This window comes from Amia ocellicauda, chromosome 16, assembly GCF_036373705.1.
Source record: "Amia ocellicauda isolate fAmiCal2 chromosome 16, fAmiCal2.hap1, whole genome shotgun sequence".
Lineage (NCBI taxonomy): Eukaryota > Metazoa > Chordata > Actinopteri > Amiiformes > Amiidae > Amia > Amia ocellicauda.
In genome coordinates, this window is record NC_089865.1 from 27,992,338 (window position 1) to 27,998,429 (window position 6,092).

Consider the following 6,092-nt stretch of genomic DNA (forward strand, 5'->3'; position numbering starts at 1 on the left):
GGCTGTCAAAATAAGTGATGCCACCATCTTCACTACTCACGGGAAGCAATAATTCATTAGGTATTCTTTATAATTACGAAAACAATATTTCATCCAGACATGGAAGCACTGGTACCAAGGACACAGCACACATCATACTGATAAGAATGTGTTATATAGTTTTGGTTCGTTAACTAAAGAATGTCCACAGCAATAGAAATTATCTCTATCTGCCACACAGATAAGTCTGAGCAGAGAAATCCTAATAAGAACAAAGAAACCCTTATAAAAGCAAGTTTTAACTAGTAACTTACTGGAAAGTGTATGTACAATACATAGGCGGCAATTTTACCCCAACAGTAAATGACTGCTTTCTAACTCAATTTGTCAGGGAGCCAACCAGGGAGAGTGCATGCATTGACTTGATCTTTTCAAGTGACAAGGATAGAGTCAGAGGGATACTAGTTAGAGAACCAATGGCAAATTGTGATCACAATATGGTTAGCTTTCAGGTATTCTTTCAAAAAACAAGGTCCAAGTCTAAAACAATGGTCTAATGACTATGACTAATTTATTAGAATTTTTTGAACTGCAGCTGTAGATCATGTGAAAGCATATGATATGATATACTTAGATTTTCAGAAAGCTTTTGATAAGGTTCCACACCAAAGACTGATCCTCAAATTGGAAGCTGTAGGCATTCAGGGTAACGTAAGTAGATGGATTATGAACTGGCTAATGTCTAGGAAACAGAGGGTGTCAATTAGAGGAGTTGCTTCTAACTGGAGTGAGGTTGTTAGTGGAGTTCCACAGGGATCAGTACTAGGGCCTTTGCTTTTTCTAATCTATATTAATGATCTGGACTCTGGGATAGTTATTAAACTTGTCAAATTTGCAGAAGATACTAAAATAGGTGGCCCAGCAGATACAATTTCGGCAGCACAGGCTATTCAAAGGGACTTAGATAACATTCAGTTGTGGGCCGACACCTGGCAGATGAAATTCTATGTGGACAAGTGCAAGGTAATACATGCAGGTAACAAAAATGTCCACTATAATTACACTATGGGAGGAATAGAACTAGATGAAGTATCGCATGAGAAAGACCTAGGAGTCTATGTGGACTCCTCACTTTTGCCATCCAAACAGTGTGGGGAAGCAATAAAAAAGGCAAACAGGATGTTAGGGTATACTGTCAAAAGTGTAGAATTTAAAACAAGGAAAGTAATGTTAAGACTGTACAATGCACTATTAAAGACCTCATCTGGAATACTGTGTACAGTTCTGGGTACCATACTTCAAGAAGGATATTGCTGCTCTAGAGGCAGTTCAGAGGAGAGCAACCAGACTTATTCCAGGTCTGAAGGGAATGTCCTACTCGTAGAGACTGAGGGAACTGAACCTTTTCACCCTAGAACAGAGGAGGCTACATGGGGACTTGATCCAAGTCTTCAAAATCATGAAAGGCATCGACCACATCAAACCAGAGGAGCTTTTCCAGATCAGCAGGAACACACGCACCCGGGGACACAAATGGAAATTGGGCTTCAAGGCATTCAAAACAGGAGACACTTCTTTACACACAGAGTAGTCACAATCTGGAACAAACTCCCCAACAATCTGGTAGATTCGGAAAATTTGGGAACATTTAAAAATAGGCTGGATAGGATCCTTGGATCACTCAGTTATTAATGGACACCAAACAAGCACGATGGGACGAATGGCCTACTCTGGTTTGTAAACTTTCTTATGTTCTTATGTTCTTATTTTCTCATGACTAATACACCCTTCTATGGTGGCTCGTTGAGGACATGAAAAAAAAAAAAAAAGCCCCTCTGGTTATCTCGTGATCACGACATAACGAGTTGTTTTGTCGTGATCACGAGATAAATTACCTCGAGTTAACTCGTGATCACGACATAACGGGCCGTTATGTCATGATCACGAGTTAACGTTACCTCTCGCTATCAGAGAAAGCGGAAGTGTTGTCATTTTCATGAGACAGTGCTGAGACTGGGGTGGTGCTGTGCCAACACATTTGGATTTATTTTCAACAAGGCTAATGCAGACAAATTGTTTTATGCCTTTCAATAATTGAAGTGATCCTGAAACTGTCTTCAACTTCATTACAACAGAACTTCTTGGTTGATGTATAGGCTACCCACTGGACTGAAATTTGCGTCATGCATTTAAGCTTCTGTGAAGTTTGCTTATTCTCTCTGTATCTCGCTTCTTTTCTAAGTGTATTCTGGTTTCCTCCCATTTCTACCCAGTGCAAAGACACCGGGGAACAAAGGATATGCTCAGATTGAGGAAGAGCTCTTGGCAGTACTGTTTGGAATAGAGAGGTTTCATCAGTTCACATATGGATGCACATTATAAGTATAATCTGATCACAAATCATTGGAGAGTATAATGAAGAAACTCCTACTTAGTGCACCCAGAAGACTACAGCGGATGTTACTGACGCTGCAGAGGTATGAAGTTAGACTCCAATACTACCCAGGAAGACATTTAGTGCTGGCAGACACGCTTAGCAGGGCATACTTACCAGAATCTACTTTGAAACATCCAGTTGAGATGGAAATTGAGTCCATTAACATGGTGCACTACTTGCCCATCTCCGATGAGAGACTAAAGGCCATACAAAAAGCAACAGGGCAGGACAAGGTTTTGCAAGGAATTAAAGAAAGTAATCCTACAAGGGTGGCCGGACACTAAAGAACCTGTGGAAGCAGCAGTGTTTTTCCATAGCAGAGATTAACTAAGTGTACAAAATGGAATTGTCTTCAGGGGTGAGCTTGTAGTTATACCAGTGTATCTTAGAGCAGACATCATGCAAAGAGTCCACTCCTCACACATTGGAGTAAAGGGATGTTTGAGAAGAGCACGTGAGAGTATCTATTGCCCAGGAAAGAATGCACAGCTGAAAACATACATGGAGCAATGCAGTGTGTGCAGGGCATGGGGAACAAAACTGCAAAAGGAAACGTTGCACTCACATGAAGCTCCACGTAGACCAGGGGAAATAGTGGGAACAGATCTGTTTACTCTCAATGAGAAGGACTATATGATGACCGTAGATTATTATTCCAACTTCTGGGAAGTGGACTTTTTGGAGAACATTAAATCTAGGACAATTGTACGGAAGCTTAAAGCACATTTTGCAAGATATGGGATTCTGGACACTCTATACTCTGACAATGGACTACAATACACAGCAGAGGAATTCAAAGAGTTCAGCAAAAGATGGGACTTCAAACATAAAACATCGTCTCCTGGGTATCCGCAGAGTAACGGAAAAACTGAATCAGCAGTGAAAACAGCCAAGAGGCTAATGGCTAAAGCAAGAAAAGCAGGGTCTGATCCATATCTGGCTATGTTGGACCACCGGAACAGCCCCTCTCAGGGTTTAGACAGTAGTCCAGCACAAAGCCTAATGGGCAGGAGAACAAAAATCCTGTTGTTATTGAGTGAACAGTTACTAAGGCCCATGGTGACAGGCACCAGGCAGAAGAGGATTGTGGAGAACCAACACATGCAGGCGAAATACTTCAACACTTCAGTGAAGGATCTACCTCCACTACAAAGAAATGTGAGAATGCAGTCATGGGGTAGACAGAGCAAATGGTGCCAGAAAGCAACAGTGATGAAGCCAATAGACACTCAGTCGTATGAAATACTAACAGAACAGGGAAAGACTATAAAAAGAAACCAAAGACACCTCAGGAAGTCTCAAGAACAGGGTAACCTTTTCCCTAACTCAGATAAGCCTCAACACTTGCCGGAGACGAATGCTGAGGATGGAGAATACAAGGAATTACCTACTGCAACACAGCAGGCCAAACCACCACCAGAAGTTTCAGAGTGCCAGGGACAGCCAGCCTACTGTGAGTCTTCAGTGGTTGCAGGGTCAGCCCACAGCAGATATGGAAGAACACTTTGCAGGCCCACACACCTAAAAGACTTTGTTTGAATGCAGTTTATGTTCTGTTTTTGTTTGTTTTCATTTGTTTTTGTTGTTTGTGCCATAGATTACAAGTGAAAAGCGAGTTGACAGTGTTTCGTTAAAAATAATAATAATAATAATAATAATAATAATAATAAGAGAAAGGATGTAGCAATATGGGTGAACTCATAGGCTCATCCTACTGTTTCCTGTGGGGGCGCACATGGGGAGCACGGTATACCAGGAAAGAGCCGGACAGGCTGTAAAGAGACAGAGAGCATAAAGAGCTGCAAAATAAAAATAATGTATTACACAATATTATGCAGGGAAACATAACCAGCTTTAAACAGTAGGGACACTTAAGGGTTTAATACTAAGATACTGATCAAATTAATTACAACTTTTTTTTGTACAATATTATATTTACACCGGTTTCAAATCTACATTAAATATGTGATTTGAAATAAATACACATGTAAAACATTTTGCACATAATACTTGAAAATTAGGTAGAAATGAATATGTACACCACTAAAACATATATATATATATATATATATATATATATATATATATACACTCACCTAAAGGATTATTAGGAATACCTGTTCAATTTCTCATTAATGCAATTATCTAACCAACCAATCACATGGCAGTTGCTTCAATGCATTTAGGGGTGTGGTCCTGGTCAAGACAATCTCCCGAACTCCAAACTGAATGTCTGAATGGGAAAGAAAGGTGATTTAAGCAATTTTGAGCGTGGCATGGTTCTTGGTGCCAGACGGGCCGGTCTGAGTATTTCACAATCTGCTCAGTTACTGGGATTTTCACGCACAACCATTTCTAGGGTTTACAAAGAATGGTGTGAAAAGGGAAAAACATCCAGTATGCGGCAGTCCTGTGGGCGAAAATGCCTTGTTGATGCTAGAGGTCAGAGGAGAATGGGCCGACTGATTCAAGCTGATAGAAGAGCAACTTTGCCTGAAATAACCACTCGTTACAACCGAGGTATGCAGCAAAGCATTTGTGAAGCCACAACACGTACAACCTTGAGGCGGATGGGCTACAACAGCAGAAGACCCCACCGGGTACCACTCATCTCCACTACAAATAGGAAAAAGAGGCTACAATTTGCACAAGCTCACCAAAATTGGACAGTTGAAGACTGGAAAAATGTTGCCTGGTCTGATGAGTCTCGATTTCTGTTGAGACATTCAGATGGTAGAGTCAGAATTTGGCGTAAACAGAATGAGAACATGGATCCATCATGCCTTGTTACCACTGTGCAGGCTGGTGGTGGTGGTGTAATGGTGTGTGGGATGTTTTCTTGGCACACTTTAGGCCCCTTAGTGCCAATTGGGCATCGTTTAAATGCCACGGCCTACCTGAGCATTGTTTCTGACCATGTCCATCCCTTTATGACCACCATGTACCCATCCTCTGATGGCTACTTCCAGCAGGATAATGCACCATGTCACAAAGGTCGAATCATTTCAAATTGGTTTCTTGAACATGACAATGAGTTCACTGTACTAAACTGGCCCCCACAGTCACCAGATCTCAACCCAATAGAGCATCTTTGGGATGTGGTGGAACGGGAGCTTCGTGCCCTGGATGTGCATCCCACAAATCTCCATCAACTGCAAGATGCTATCCTATCAATATGAGCCAACATTTCTAAAGAATGCTTTCAGCACCTTGTTGAATCAATGCCACGTAGAATTAAGGCGAAAGGGGGTCAAGCACAGTATTAGTATGGTGTTCCTAATACTCCTTTAGGTGAGTGTATATATATATATATATATATATATATATATATATATATATATATATATATATGGAACGAGGGAACAATGGCTGCGTCCCAAATCGCACACTTGCTCCCTACACCCTTCGACAAGTGTACACTTTGGGTGACGTTGTGCTGATATCAGAGAGAGTGCACTTGAGTGAGCGAGGGTGGAGGGTGTAGGGTGAAGCTAAAAGTGTTCAATGGGACACACTTCAGCGTCAGCATTCAACACCTTTAATTTTGAACGAAAAAGTACCTATGCAATCTTTTCAAGTCATCTCTCTCTGTATTTAATTATATTAATAATTATAATTAGGAGGTGATATTAACAAACACTGTATTTCCAAGTTTTATAGGCTACTGCATCAGTAA